We start from the raw sequence: 6,346 nt of genomic DNA, 5'->3' as shown, positions 1-6,346 counted from the left end.
CTTATACAGAGTTTTATGAGAAAGAAGAAACACTTTCAAACTAATTTTATGAGTCCAGGATAATCTCGATACCAAAACCTGACAAAGACATTAAGAAAAAGAAAATGATCACGGTAATCTCTCCGATGACTACAATATTAGCATAGCAACTTAATGACATATTTTAAAAAGCTAATGTATTGTGACAAAGTTGAATTTATTCCAGGAATGCAAGGTTGGCTTAACAGTTTAAAAATAGAATAATTTGCCATATTAGTAATAAGTATTTATAGCAAAGTAATTATAATGTAAAACCTCATTAATCTGATCAATTATTTCTACAAAAATTCTATAACAAATATTTTACTGTTTGCCAGTTATCAGTTTTATATATGCCAATTATCACTTTTAATATTTTACTGATGGTCTTACTTTATAAGTCAACAATAAATGACCAAACGGTTATTAGATAAGATAGGTAGATAGGTAAATGATATAAGAAATTGAAGAAGAAAACAAAAATAAAACTGTATTTTAGGGAAGAACATACCAAAAGACACATATTTATTTTAAAGTAAGGAAACAATTCAAAATTAGCACAAAAATGTGAACTATTCAACAGTCTTTATATATCACTTCATCATTTGTAAATGAGTAATGTTAGGTCTCATATTATAGAAGAAAATATATTCCATATGGATTAGATATTTAAGTTTAAAAAAGTTATAACTGTTATGAAGAAAATGTAATTAAATACCATTTTGAGAAGATTATTCATGTAAAGTGATGATTTCTGCCTTATTTATGATGATTAAAAGAGAAAACAGTCTAAATACCCCAAAGGAGTGAATGTAATATTTTCATACAATACCTTTTGAGATGCAGAATACATTTTTGAAATGTATTAAATGCCAAGTGAAGATATTATAAATGAAATGCAGAAATGTATGTGTACATATCATATACATATCATATATATGTACATAGCTTTAAGGATATCTCAGTATTTTTTTTTTTCTTGAGACAGACTCTCGCTCTGTTGCCCAGGCTAGAGTGCAGTGGCCAGATCTTAGCTCACTGCAAGCTCCACCTCCCGGGTTCACGCCATTCTCCTGCCTCAGCCTCCCGAGTGGCTGGGACTACAGGCGCCCGCCACCTCGCCCAGCTAATTTTTTGTATTTTTAGTAGAGATGGCATTTCACCGTGTTAGCCAGGATGGTCTCGATCTCCTGACCTCGTGATCCGCCCTTCTCGGCCTCCCAAAGTGCTGGGATTACAGGCTTGAGCCACCGTGCCCAGCCTATCAGTATGTTTTTAGTGATTATCATCAACTGTTCTATATTATTTTTTATTATTTCCTTTAAAAATGTCTGGGGCCAAGGCAAGATGGGTCAAAGTCAGAGTGGTGGTCACGGTCCTGGAGGTCAAGAAGGATGACAGACAAGAAAAGGAAATATGAACCTCCTGTACCAACTAGAGTGGGAAAAAGAAGAAAACAGAGATCAGATGCTGCCAGCAAACTGCACACTGGTGACGATTCACACTCAGTGCCGGTTAAAATTACTGAAGTTGGAAAGAAGTAAAGACTATCTTCTCATAGAGGAAGAATTCATTATAAATCAGGAACAAATAAAACCATTAGATGAAAAGTAAGAGGAGGAAAGATCAAAAGTGGGTGATCTGAGGGGGACCCTGTTGTCAGTAGGAACGTTGGAAGAGATCATCCATGACAATCATGACATCGTGTCCATATCTGCGGGCTCAGAACACTATATTCTTTCATTTGTTGACAAGGATCTGCTGGACCTGGCTTGGTCCTGCTCAACCACAACGTGCATGCCATGATAGGGGTGCTGATAGATGACACAGATCCCCTGGTCACAGTGATGGAGGTGGAAAAGGCCCCCCAGGAGACCTATGGCAATACTGGAGGGTTGGACAACCAAATTCAGAAAATTAAGGAATCTGGAATCTGTGGAGCTTCCTCTCACCTATTCTGAATACTATGAAGAGATGGGTATAAAGCCTCCTCAAGGGGGTCATTCTCTATGGTCCACTGGGCACAGGTAAAACCTTGTTAGTCAAAGCAGCAGCCAACCAAACCTCAGCCACTTTCTTGAGAGTGATTGGCTCTGAACTTATTCAGAAGTACCTAGGTGATGGGCTCAAACCCATACTGGAATTGTTTTGAGTTGTTGAAGAACAGGCACCATTCATCATGTTTATTGATGAAATAGATGCCATTGGTTCAAAAAGATATAACTCAAATTCTGGTGGTGAGAGAGAAATTCAGTGAACAATGTTGACACTGTTGAACCAGTTGGATGGATTTGATTCTAGAGGAGATGTGAAAGCTATTATGGCTACAAACCACATAGAAACTTTGGATCCAGCATTCATCAGACCAGACCGCACTGACAGGAAGATCGAGGTCCCCCTGCCCGATGAAAAGAATGAGAAGAACATCATTCAGATTCACACAAGCAGGATGAGGGTGATCAATGATGTAACCCTGCACTATTTGAGCATGGCTAAAGATGACCTCTTTGGTGCTGACATCAAGGCAATCTGTACAAAAACTGGTTTGATGGCCTCAAGAGAACTTAGAATAAAAGGAACAAATGAAGACTTCAAAAAATCTAAAGAAAGTGTTCTTTATAAGAAACAGGAAGGGGATCTATTTCTCGTGAACCACAGCTGCCATCAGGAAAATTGTTGGGGGATTTCCCATCTCCTGAAAGGGATGAGGTTGGGGAAGTTGCCCAGAAGAATCTGTTGTTACCACTGACTTTTATTAGCAAAACATCCTGTGTATCTTTTGGAGTAAGATGTGTAAGTAGCCATTGGGCATCTTTGTCTGTTCGTCACTGTGCAGCACTCTGCTTCCCAATAAAGCATGCTCCTTCACACACAAAGTCTGAATTTTCTAGCTATTCTTTAATGAATCTGTAGTACTTTTCTGTACCATTAAATCATAATTTAAGTAATGTTTTTATATATTTTTAAAATCCATCTATTTAAAAAGATTTGCAAGAAAACAACACTGCCTCTAATATACTTCCTCACCACAGCCTACTCCCAGGACACAATACATTTCAACCTTTAGTTTTTACTGTTTGTATTGATTGATGTATATATAAGTAACACAACTATACTCTATATATAATTTTTAATTCTGGATTCTTTCAAATATCACCATTATACAATGGTAACATTTTTGAAATGAATACAGAATCTAACAATTATATATCTCTATATGAGCATGTACATAGTTCACTTCTCAAATCTCAATATGAAAAATGTCATTATTATGTACAATATTTAAGATTTACATAATTAAGACTATTATCTATTATTTAGACATAAAATATCTGTCAAATATATACTTTACATGCTTAGTTTTTCCCGAAGATAAAAATATACTTTAAACTTTTCTATGTCATTTCTACATATCTCTTATTAAATGCTTTCAAATGTGCTGACAAAATTACAGAATCTTAATATTCCCCAGCATATCAAGTAATCTATCGCTTTCCTTTGATTTTTTTCATTCCCTTCCTTATTGTCCCTCACCCTACCTTATTACCTCATGCTTCCCTTACACCTGGAGTATTCAATCATTCTGTTACAATTCCAAGAGGGTCACTCATAGCCTTTTAAAAAAGGTATTATGTCTGAAATTACTTTTATGTTAACCTCATATTTTGAGAGCTTGTTTATAAAAATTTATATTGAAATTGTTTACTGTCAATGTTCCTTTGTTATCAAGTTTACAAGTTTGAGAAAGCTGACATTGTCTTAGTCTGTTTTGTGCTTTTATAATGGAATACTACAGACTGGGTAATTTAGAAAGAACAGAAATTACTTTCTTATCGTTCAGGAGGCTGGGGAGTCTAAGATCAAGGTGCCAGTATCTGAAGTCTGGTAAGGTCTAAGTCTCCGCTTTCACGACAGTACCCTGAACGATGCATCCTCTGGAATGGGAGATACTTTCTTCTTCACATGACAGAAGAGCAGAAGAGTGAGAACCTACTCCCCTAACCCTTTGTATAGCAGCATTAATCCATTCACAAGGGCAGAGCCCCCACGACTTAAACACCTCCCATTAGGCGTCACTTCCCAATACTATTGCATTAGGGGATTGAGTTTCCAACACATACATTTTGAACGACACATTCAGACTACAGCAGCTATAATTCAGATTCTTACCCCTTTAATCCTCTTATGCATGGCCTGCTTTTTCTTTGTAAGAGGAGGGTGAAAGTTTCATCATTCTCTATATTTGATTCGTCTGTTTTCAGTACAATGCGTCACTCTTGTCATTCATTGCCCCGGTGTCAAGTATCCTATAATAAATTTATTCAGAAAAACAAATGTCTCTTCTCTTGTTTGAGTACCCAGTGGGTAATCGCCTGGCTTCCTAGGATAAGGAGGGAAAAATTGATTGTAATGGACATGTTTTTAGTCCTGTTCCTCATACCTACTGAGGGAAACATTGTGGATTGACCACCTAATCTCATCATACCCTCCTTCTGCTAGGGTTCTCTATCTGACTTAGACAAAGTGGAATTCTATAGTCTGTTCTCTAGATTCCTACGTATGAAGTAGCAGTTGTGACATGATTACAACACGCATTATGGGTACCTGCTCGATTTCATAACTCCACAGCCACTTCAGAAGTAATCTCTTTGGAGTTTCTGCTCTGTATTGCTCTTTTCATCTTTCAGGAGAGCCAGTCCAGAAGTTAATCTACCAGCTCTTTCAATAGTGTAAAAAAACTAATTTCCTATATGAAATCCTTTGTTGCTTAAAATGCCTCATTCTGTAAATGGAACCCTACTGAATCCCCTTACTCATTTATGTTCCAGAGAGTCTGGTGTTTTCAACTCTTAAACTCGTTTAGAGATCAGTGGTTTAAATCTGCATGGCTCCTGTTGGTGCCTAACTCTTGTATGTTCTTCGGTTTCACCTATTTTTGGTTTGTTTTTTTTTTTCTTTCCATCTTCTAAAAATTTTCTGGTATTAGTTATCTCCTGACTTCTCCCCATTTTTTCTATTCTTTGGGTTTATAACCTTTTTTAATTTGTTAAATATTTTCTGAGGGGAACAGGGTAGCTTGAGAAAAAATTAGAAATACACTTTTTTATCTAGTCTACAATTTTTAATAATGTTTATTTATAAATTGATTAGATAAGAAATCAAACAATTAATGGGAGAGGACCAAAACAAGAAAGTTTGCTTTATATATATGAATTGTGTGCTGAATTCTTGTGTTTCCTGTGGCATTGCATTATATCAAAACAAAAAAACTCAATAGTCAAAGAGCAGGAAACATGAAAAAGAGTTCTTAACAGATATAGGAAGTGGTGACAAGTAGAGTCTAAGTAGAAACAGTCCAACCTGGCACAGGAAGGGCTAAAATATACAGTACTTCTAATATTTAATTTTAGTTATCTTGTTTTGCCATTTTTCTATGCCATATCTTTTCATGACAGTTTAAGGCATGAAGAAGAAAGCATAAGTTTATGAGTGGGATGAATTGGAGTAGAGATGAGTTGCCATATAAGGAATTAAAAAGGGAGCAAACATTTTGAGTCAATAAAGACAGGAGGGGCATTTATGCTTACTCCTCTCCAGTTCATCATATATTAAGGAAACTAAGAAATATTGGGAAAGGAACAGGCTTGCCTAAGTAGTTGGAATGATGATTTAAACGATTTTGTTTGTATAATTTTAAAATTTCCAATGACCCTCACATTGTTAAAACTAGTATCTTTCAACGAAGTGACAAATTTAGTTCCGGCATAAATTTCTATATCTGGGAAAGAGACTTTGAAGACTATGCTACCTAGCTATCTTACATTTCGGAGAGATGTATATTAAACCACCCAAGATTGTGGATCTCTATTCTTAACAATTAGATATGTGACAACCTCCTTCAAGAGTTATTTATCATTCTGACAGTCAAGAAGTCTATTTTAAGACTTTTTTTCTGGTATGAGAAAATAGTGTTATGTGGTAAAAAGAGTTGTGGGCCCTTGTACTCAACAACACTGGATTCAAATTTCATCTACTTAGCGCCCAAGGCCATTTGTAAAGTTTGCTGAACTTCCCTTAGTCTCACCACACATCAATAAATTGACAGCAATGTCACCTACCTTGCATATACGTTGTGAGACATAATTTATGTTAAGGATATATTTCAGAGTGTGGTATACAGCAAGATTCAATCAATGGTTCTTTTTACTGTTATTTAAAATGTAATTAAAAGTACCTAAGTTAAGTGGATCATTGGATATTAAAGGCTGTAATCCTTACATGTCCATAGCCAACAAAGTGAGTCAAGGAGTGAAAAGTATCTAGAGAC

At 35.9% G+C, this 6,346-nt stretch overlaps 1 pseudogene; it reads left to right on the top strand.

Moving 5' to 3' along the window:
* Positions 1-1,365: 1,365 nt before the first annotated feature.
* On the top strand, positions 1,366-2,767 carry LOC112635024 (annotated as a pseudogene).
* Positions 2,768-6,346: the final 3,579 nt, after the last annotated feature.

Source organism: Theropithecus gelada, chromosome 11, assembly GCF_003255815.1.
Source record: "Theropithecus gelada isolate Dixy chromosome 11, Tgel_1.0, whole genome shotgun sequence".
Taxonomy (NCBI): Eukaryota; Metazoa; Chordata; class Mammalia; order Primates; family Cercopithecidae; genus Theropithecus; species Theropithecus gelada.
The sequence above is the reverse complement of the archived record's forward strand: the minus strand, read 5'-3'. Positions and strand labels throughout refer to the sequence as shown.